This window comes from Macrotis lagotis, chromosome 7, assembly GCF_037893015.1.
Source record: "Macrotis lagotis isolate mMagLag1 chromosome 7, bilby.v1.9.chrom.fasta, whole genome shotgun sequence".
In the NCBI taxonomy this organism is placed as follows: Eukaryota; Metazoa; Chordata; class Mammalia; order Peramelemorphia; family Peramelidae; genus Macrotis; species Macrotis lagotis.
The window spans coordinates 147,595,485-147,605,054 of record NC_133664.1 but is presented as its reverse complement, the minus strand read 5'-3'; positions in this window follow the sequence as shown (position 1 = coordinate 147,605,054).

Genomic DNA, 9,570 nt, shown 5'->3' with positions numbered 1-9,570 from the left:
CTTTTCCTTCTTTTTAATTTGATGTTTTGTTTTTAATTGATATTTTATTTTTCCAAATACATCTTATGAACGTTTTTTCAACATTCATCCATATGCATATGCATATTTTAAATTTACAAAATTTCCTTCCACCTTCCTTTCCCATGTTCCCCTCCCCTCAGCAGCAAACAGCTTAACATTGTATATACATATTTTTGATAAATATGTTTACAAATTAGTCGTTTTTCTGTATGAGGAATTAGGATTGAGGGAAAGAGATACATAAGAGATATTTTTTCTAGAGTGTTCATCAGATTGCAGAGGATTTTTTTCTTTTTGGATGTTTTGTTTTGTTTTGTTTTTCTTCCTCTGGATGAGGATGGCATTGTCCATAGCAAATTTAATACAATTGTCCTATCTCTCTGAACTGCTGAGAGGAGCTGCTTCCATCAAGGTTGTTGTTGATGTGTACATCGTTCTCTTGGTTGAGATCTCTTTTCTAACCCCTTTTCAGAAGCTTTCCCTCTGAGAGCACCTCCAAGTTATACTGCATGATTCTGTTATTATATAATTGTTTACATGTGTCTTCAAAACTTCAGTCATGAGAACTTCTTAATCTCTCTCAGTTGACTTCACTTATAGAATTATATCCATCTGTTCCCACATAACATATCTTAACCTAAAATTTGTTCTTTTAAAATCTAGGAGATTGTTAATCTATTTCCAGCTTTCAAAGTCTTCTCTCTTTCATTAGATGATAGTAAATTGACCACAAGTTTCTTATCATTCTCATTTAACCAACTAATTCCTCCTTAGTCAGTATCATATTCAGACAGCTCCCTATTTGCTTCCTCCATTTTTGAGGAAAGAAATTATTGTTAGGGCAAATCAAAATTTTGTAAGTTACTTTGCTTTTGGCATAAAAAATTTCTCCAGAAGATATCAAACATTCCTCACATCATATCTGATCTGCTTTATAAGCTTGTTATCTGTTTTTCAAATCCCTCAACATCTTCCTCCTATACTATTTGTAATATGCTTCCATTAAATATTATTTTAGTTTCTCTTCAATTGTTCTTTATGAAAATGCTATCCAGCAAGTTACTACCACCAGCTCTTGGATTTCTTCACAATAATATCATTTTAGGTTCCAAGAATCATAGATTAGTAATTGAAAGGGATTGGAGAAGTCATTCAAACATATGTTGCTAATATCCATTCTCATTCTTTTGAAATTGATATACTTCCCCAGAAATATTTTCCATTTTAGTTGTGGAATAGTTCATATAAAAGTTGAAGTAGCAGCAATGTTATGTAAATTCCTAGATACTGACCAAAAATAGTTTGAACTTTACTAAGTGAGTAATAAGGGAACCACCAGAAATTATTCAATGGATGGTAATAAGATCTTTGCAGAAGAAATAATCTATTATTAGTATTAAAAAGAGATGATAGTTTGTATAATGGAGTTCAGAAAACTGCTAGAAATCAATTGGACTAATATAGGCTAATTCTACTAAAGGTGTATACCAGGTAGCAATAGTAGGAATAAAGAAAAGATGGATGTGAAAGATAATATGGATGTAACCAATAGGAATTTGATTGTCATATAGGAAAAATCAAGTGAAGGAAAGAGTTAAAGAGAACATCTAATTCCAAACAACGAAAGTAGAATAAATGGCAATATCTCTTATGGAAATTATCAAAAAAAGAATAGAATGGGGCAGTTAAGTGGCACAGTAGATAGAGCATTGGCCCTGGAGTCAGGAGGACCTGAGTTCAAATAATTACCTAGCTGTGTGACCTTGGGCAAGTCACTTAACCCCATTACCTTGTAATTCCCCTTCCCCCAAAAAACCAGGAGAAAGTTTAAGGGAAATAACCATCATTATCATCAATCTTATCATCACCATCATCTTTATTTATTTATAAAAAGTTTTCAAGAGATTATTAATTATTAATCCTTAAAATCACCCTAAGACTTTTCTCACACACTGTATGGTACTTTAAATTTGGCAAAGCACTTTACTTACTTTCTCATTTTGTGCTTCCAGTAGTCCTGTGTATTGTGTTTTATTATTTGAATAAGGGATTGAATTGACTTGGATGCACAGATTTTTAAGCAACATTTTTAAGCACATGGTTGTTGCATATGTGGACCTGAAGCTTTGAGGACAGTTCAGGAAATCTGAAACTAAAGATTTCTGTTGTTTACCTAGAGGACCAGTATCTAAGTCATGGGAATGGACAATGTGGCAAGGAGTAAAATATAAAAAGAAATGAGAAGAACATTGAAATAAAGAGGGAACAAAAGGGGAGGAAGATGATCTTGAGTATCAAATCAAGCAGACTTGGTAATTTCCTGATGACTGATGTTGTTTAATTGTTCTCCAAGTCTTATTTTCTCCATTCCAATGCATTCTTCATTGAGCTGTCAAATTAATCTTGCAAAAGTGCAGGGCTATTGTGTCATTCACCTTTTCAACAAATTCCAGTATCTTTCTATTATCATAAGAATTAATACAAACCTCTCTTTGACATTCAAAACCTATCATTTGAATTGAATACCTTTTAAATCTTACTTCTTATTCCCTATTCTTACTCTGTGATATAGTGATGCTGCCCTCTTTTTTTTCTTTGAAATAATATATTATCTCCTGACTACATTCATTTTCACTGACTATTCTCCCTGCCTAGAATACTCTTCATTCTCATTTCAACATTCTATCTTTGCTGATTTCCTGTAAATCCCAATTAAAGTTTGAATATCTGTGTGGGCTTCCCCAGTCTTTCTACAGTTTTAGCTCTGTTGATTATCCTTATTTTACCCTGCCACTATCTTGATTTTATATACATATTAGCATGCTGTCTCTCCCATTACAATGTGAGTTTTTTGAGAGTATCAATTATCTTTTGTCTAGCTTTGTATGACAAGAGATGTATCATTCATATTGATGTATTTATGAGACTGATGGTTTTCTTACTTTCAATTTTATTAATCTCTCCCTTGATTTTCAGAATTTCGAATTTGGTATTTAATTGGGGATCTTTAATTTATTTTTTAAATTTTATTTATTTAAGGAAATGGGGCTTAAGTGACTTACCCAAGGTCACACAGCTAGGCATTTATTAAATGTCTGAGGCTGGATTTGAATTCAGGACCTCCTGTCTCCACTGTGCAACCTAGTTGCCCCCAATTTGTTTTTTTTCCTAACTTTTTTACTTGCATATCCAATTCATTGATCTTCTCTTTCTCTATTTTATTCATATAGACATTTAAAGATAGAATTTCCCTTCAAAACTACCTTGGTGGTATCCCACCAATTTTGATATGATGTCTCATTATATTTCTATTATTTTTCTGTTTGGTCCACCGATTATTTAAAGTAGAGTTATTTAATTTCCAATTGGTTCTTGGTTTATTTTTCTATGGCCCTTTATTATATGCAATTTTCATTGTATCATGGTCTGAGAAGTGTGCGTTTATTATTGCTAACTTTCAGCATTTGATTATAAGAGTTTTGTGCCCTAGTATATGGTCAATTTGGGTGTAGGTGCTATGTACAGTGGAGAAAAAGCTATATTCTTTTCTAACCCCATTACGTTTTCTCCAGAGGTCTATCATATTTAAATTTTCTAAGATTTAATTCATTTTCTTAGCTTCCTTCTTGTTTATTTTGGTGTTAGATTTATTTGGTTCTGAGAGAGAAAGATTTAGATCTCCCATTATCCTAGCTAGGTAGAACAGTGGATAGAGATTTAGGCTTAGAACCAGGAAAATATCAGTTTGAATCCAATTAAAGGCACTTACAAGCTCTGTGACCCTCTTGGCAATTCATTTGACTTCTATTTGTCTTAGTTTACTTATTTTTAAGATGGGTATAATGCTATCACCCTCTTTTCAGGGATTGCTGTGAAGATAAAATGAAATGATATTTATAAAGTCCCTATTACAGTCTCTTTTAAAGTAGAAGTGCTTAATAAGTGATTGTTGTTGTTTTTCCCCTTTTCCCCCCTTCCATTATCCTATTATCTCTCATCTGGATTTTTACAATAGCTTCCTCGTTGAAAACTACTTTTATGGCTATATTCAATTTTAATACCAATAGAAATTCTCCCAGTGTTCACATGCCAAATAATATTTCATAGGACAAAAATAAGAGAGGAAAATCAAAAGCTAATTGATACATTAAAAATATGTTTGAGATATATATTGTTTATATTGCCCTTCGCACACCCATGAACTCTAACTTTGCACAAGATTGGACTTCTGGCACCTTTTAATAGCTCTTCTTCAGAGTCATACTTGTTCTTTTTAATATTGAGTAGTCACTCTTGATTATTTTGTGATTGTTTTCATTATATTTAACATTTATTATAGTATTGTCTATGTTGTTTTCTTGTTTCTGGCAATCTTGCTACTCAAAAGTTCTTATTTTTCAGTGCTTCTCTGTATTCATCATAGTTCTACTTTCTTATAACAAAGAAATATTCCATTATATTAAGAAGCTAAAATTTGTATAGTCACTCTCCAACTTATTGATATCTATTCCATTTCTAATTCTTTTATTACCACAAAAAGTGGTACCATGAACTTTCCAAAATATTTGTAACAACCCAATAATTCAGTTTCTCACCTTGTTCAATACCTTCAAAACTGTAATACTTCCATCTTTTGCCATATTTGTCAATTTTTTGTGCATAAAGTGTAAACTATATTCTTTTTCCCACTTTTTTTACAATTTTCTTACTATAAGTACTTTGAAAATTCTTTTATGTGGATATTCATAGTTTGCATTTTTTGCTTTTGAGAACTCTTTTCCCGTATTTATTGAATATTTATTGAGAATGTTTCTGAGTATGTATATAATTAGCATTTAATGTAGGTATTTATATACATATATTTGTATATCATTTTTTAGGTTTTGTTGTTTTTTTTGTTTTGCAAGGCAAATGGGGTTAGGTCGCTTGCCCAAGGTCACATATCTAGGTAATTATTAAGTGTCTGAGGTCAGATTTGAACTCAGGTACTCCTAACTCCAGGGCTATTGCTCTATCCATATCATTTGTTTATGTAACAGAATATTTACATTGATATATACATATAAATATATGTATGTGTGCATATATATATATATATATATAATATAGAAAGAGAGAGAGAGAGAGAGAGAGAGAGAGAGAGAGAGAGAGAGATGATAGAAGTATTTATGTGTGTGTAAAATCTCTTCTGAAAGATATTTGAGGGAGCAGCTAGGTGGTGCAGTGGATAGAGTTAGAAGACCTGAGTTCAAATCTGAAATCAGACACATGATACTGGCTGTATGATTTTGGCCAAGTAACTTAACCCCATTGCCTTGCAAGAAAACAAAAAAAAAAGAAATTTGATGTAAAGTTATTTTTTTCCCATTCAAAATCTTCCCTTTTATCTAGGTATATTGATATTATTCTGTTGAGTGGAGGATACAAATTTTAAATAAATTTTATATAACTATTTTATCTTTTGTAATTACCTTTATCCATTGTTTGGTTAAAATGTCCATAGTTATGAGAGATAAATTGTCTAGTTTTCTTTTGTTATTTATGATCTGAGCTTTAATATTAATGCATTTATGTATTTTGCTAATATTGCCCTAATTGGTGTCCCTGTTTCCATTCTTTACATAGTTCTCATATTGAAATTTCTATAATAGATATCTGACCCTATCACACACCACCTCCAATTCACACTTAAAAAATTTTAGTACCATACTAGTTTTGGAATAAGATATAAACTTCTAAGCATATTACCCCATTTCAAATGGTTTTAATTTCTAGAAAAATGATCAACTACCTGTTTCCCACTGACTGAAGTATTTTTGTCATCTACTAGCCTTTGCAAAGATACTCCTGATCTTGGAATCTATTATATCCTTACATTCACCTCAGATAATCCTAACTTCCCTTGAAAATTCAATGCAGATATCACCTTTTTTAGGAAACCCTTCCTATCTGTTAAATTTATTTACCTCCTGATGCTTCATTTAAAAAAAAATTAAATATACTTTCTCTCTCCTAATTCTACCATCAGTGGGAGAAATATGAAATACTTGAACTATATAATCATGGTCAAACAAAACAAATTGCTACATTGAACATGACTAAAAAAAGTATGACTGATTACATTGATCATTTTTAAAGTATTTTCTTTATTTGCTTTTTCAACTATATGCAATGGTAGTTTTTGCCAATAATATTTTTTCAAGGTTTTGAGGTTTACATTTTTCTCCATCCCTCCCTTCCTTACCCCTGACAGAAAGCAATCTGATATAGGCTCTACATTTATAACATACCAAATATAGATCCATATAGATCATGTTGTGAGTGAAGAATTATATTCAAATGGAAGAAAAAAAAGACAGAGAGAGAAAAAAATAAAATAATACCTAAGACAACTTTTAAAAATTAAAGATAATAAGCTTTGTTCTTCACTTAAACTCCATAGTTCCTTTTCTGGAATATGGATATTTTCCATCGCAAGTCTTTTAAAATTGTCTTTGATTATTGTACTACTGAAACAAACAAGTTCATCTTGTTTGATCATCACCACATGTTGGGATTTTTTTTCTTAGTTTTTGCAAGGCAATGGGGTTAAGTGGCTTGCCCAAGGCCACACAGCTAGGTAAGTATTAAGTGTCTGAGGCTGGATTTGAACTCCATCACCACAAGTTGTTAATGTGCATAATGTGCTTCTGGTTCTGCTCATTTCACTCAGCATCAATTCATTTATGACTTTCCAGGCTTTTCTGAAATCTCATCCCTTATGATTTCTTATAGAATCACAGTACTACAGTACTCCATCATTATATATATATATATATATATATATATATATATATGTATATGTATATGTATATATATCACAATTTGTTCAGTCATTCCCTAATTGATGATATCCTATCAATTTCTAATTCTTTGCCACTACAAAAAGAACTGCTATGAATATTTTTCTACATGTGGGGTTTTTATCTGCTTTTTTTTATTGATCTCTTTAGGATATACAACCAATAGTGTTACTGCTGAATCAAAGAGTATGCACATTTTTTATGCACCTTTGGGCATACTTCCAAATTTCTCTCCAGTAAGGCTGGATCAATTCATATATTATTTTCTCAAGAATTTTAAGAAGTATACATTTTGGTATATATTTTTATTTGTTTATTTTTACATGTGTTATTGTCCTCTCACTGAGGAGAATGTAAGGTGATTGGGAGCAGAAATGTATTATCTTGGGGCAGCTAGGTGGCGCAGTGGATAGAGCAATGAACCTGGAGTAAGGAGTACCTGAGTTCATGTCTGACCTCAGACACTCAATAATTACCTAGCTATGTGACTTTGGGCATGCCACTTAACCCCATTGCCTTGCAAAAAAAAAAAATTAAAAAAAAATATTTTATCTTTATGGCTGTTTCACTAATACCTTAGCACAGTGGTTTGCACCTAGTAGATGGTCTATAAATGAATATTAGTTTATAGAAATGCATGCACTTTAGCCCTTTGCTTCTTTTTTCTTATAGAATGAGAAGAGGGAGTTTAAAAACCCTTCATTTCCTATAATATCATTGATTATTCAAAGAAATGAAGAAAGGGAGTAAGGGGGAAAATGAGGATTATCTTTTCCATATTACCTCATATATAAAACAATAATGTGTTAATAGGCAGATAGAGCTTAGTCTTGGATATGACACCAGTTGACTACAGATGTAGTGCTGGCTACCAAAGACATCAGTCTTTCAGTGAAAGCATCCCACTCTTGCTGTTCTTTTTGAGCATGCCCAGATGACTCAATTGGTGTGGGCAATTTAGACTCTGTTCTGTGAATGCCAGAACCCCAAGCTGCCAAGTCAAAGAGAGCTCCTCAGGATGTTGCCAAGCCATCTTTAACATGTGAATCATGTCTTTTTTGTGCAGTGATCCTTACATTTCTTCTTCAGCCAAAACAATGCAAATCAAAGTTAAGGATGAAGAGATTTTTTAATGCAAACATTGAAGAAAACAAATCAGCTGTACTGGGAGACAAATTGAGAGAGCCTCTATGTTAGCAGCTTCCCAATATATTACATTCTTTTTCCAATTGTAGCATTGATGTTTCCAGGAAAAAAAGGAATGAGGGAGGAAATAATCCTAAAATAGAAAAATCAGAAGCCCCTAGAGTCATACATGAAATCTTGAATTATCCATAATAAATGAACTCCTTATAAATAAACTGAAAACCTTTCAGATTTCTTAATTCTCTTTACTTGCAAAGCATTCATGAATCAGAATAGATTACAGCTAAAACGAGAGTCTCGGTTTGTATTTATATATCAGAAATGGGACAGCATGGGGATATGACGCTGATCAGACTGCTTTGCTATCTTATCTGGAATGTTCTGTCAAGTGGCATAAAATATTTCTGCTGAACTTCAAGACTTTATAACCAAAAACTACAGAAACTTCAAGTGTTGCATAAAATTTATTATTTTAAAATTATCAAAGAGCATTCTCATTGATTACATACTAAATAGCAGCCAGAAAAGGAAAATTGGTGTTTATCAGCGTATTTATTTTTAACACATTCAGAAGCAAAAATGATTCTTTATATACAGCAACATAGATTGCCTATACACACAATTGTGCATGTATGTATGTGTTCATACATGTGTGAATATACATACATATATTCATACATACAATATAGAGATGAATAAAATTCAAGTCAATATAATTGGTGGCTTAAAATAACCTATCTGGGCAGCTAGGTGGCACAGTGGATAAAGCACCAGCTCTGGAGTCAGGAGTACCTGGGTTCAAATACAATCTAAGACACTTAATAATTACCTAGCTGTGTGGCCTTGGACAAGCCATTTAACCCCATTTGCCTTGCAAAACAAAACCCTAAAAAGAAAAAAGAAAATAACCTATCCTAAGGGAAAAAAACCACATTGCATATGTGTTGAAAATTATAAGCATATAATGTTAAACAGATATACCTACATCATTTATACACATATCACAAATATATGTATATATGCACAAGACCACTATGCCATATTTCTAAATCTATAAATATATAGGAATATGTTTGTGTGCATGTTATAGAGTAGGAAGAAGGTTTCAGTCTTCACTAGGACAGCTCTACTTTGACTTCCAAGAATACATACTCAAGTCTCTTTTCATCATTTCAGGGTCAATTGGCATTTCTGCATCTATGAGGCATATTTTTCACTACCCGGACATGCTGTTATCAAAGGCCATCCACAACATGGCAAGCTGTGTAATAGAATTTTCCAGCAGTGACATCTGGCTTTTTGGCTGCCTCTACAGACAGCTGGAGTAATGACTCACCCTTTGCTTATGAGTCTGCTAAACATATTACCTGTACTTTAAGCCTACTGCTTTGCTGGAATACAAGCTTTTGATTGAATATATTTCAATTAGCGTTATTTAATTGTAAAGATTTGGGTAAAGTCTTGCCTCTATTTTTTTAAATTAGGTTAATGAATTTTCAATAAAGGAATTGTATAAATTTGTTAATCCTGAATGATGATTTTAATATATATATACGTTAAA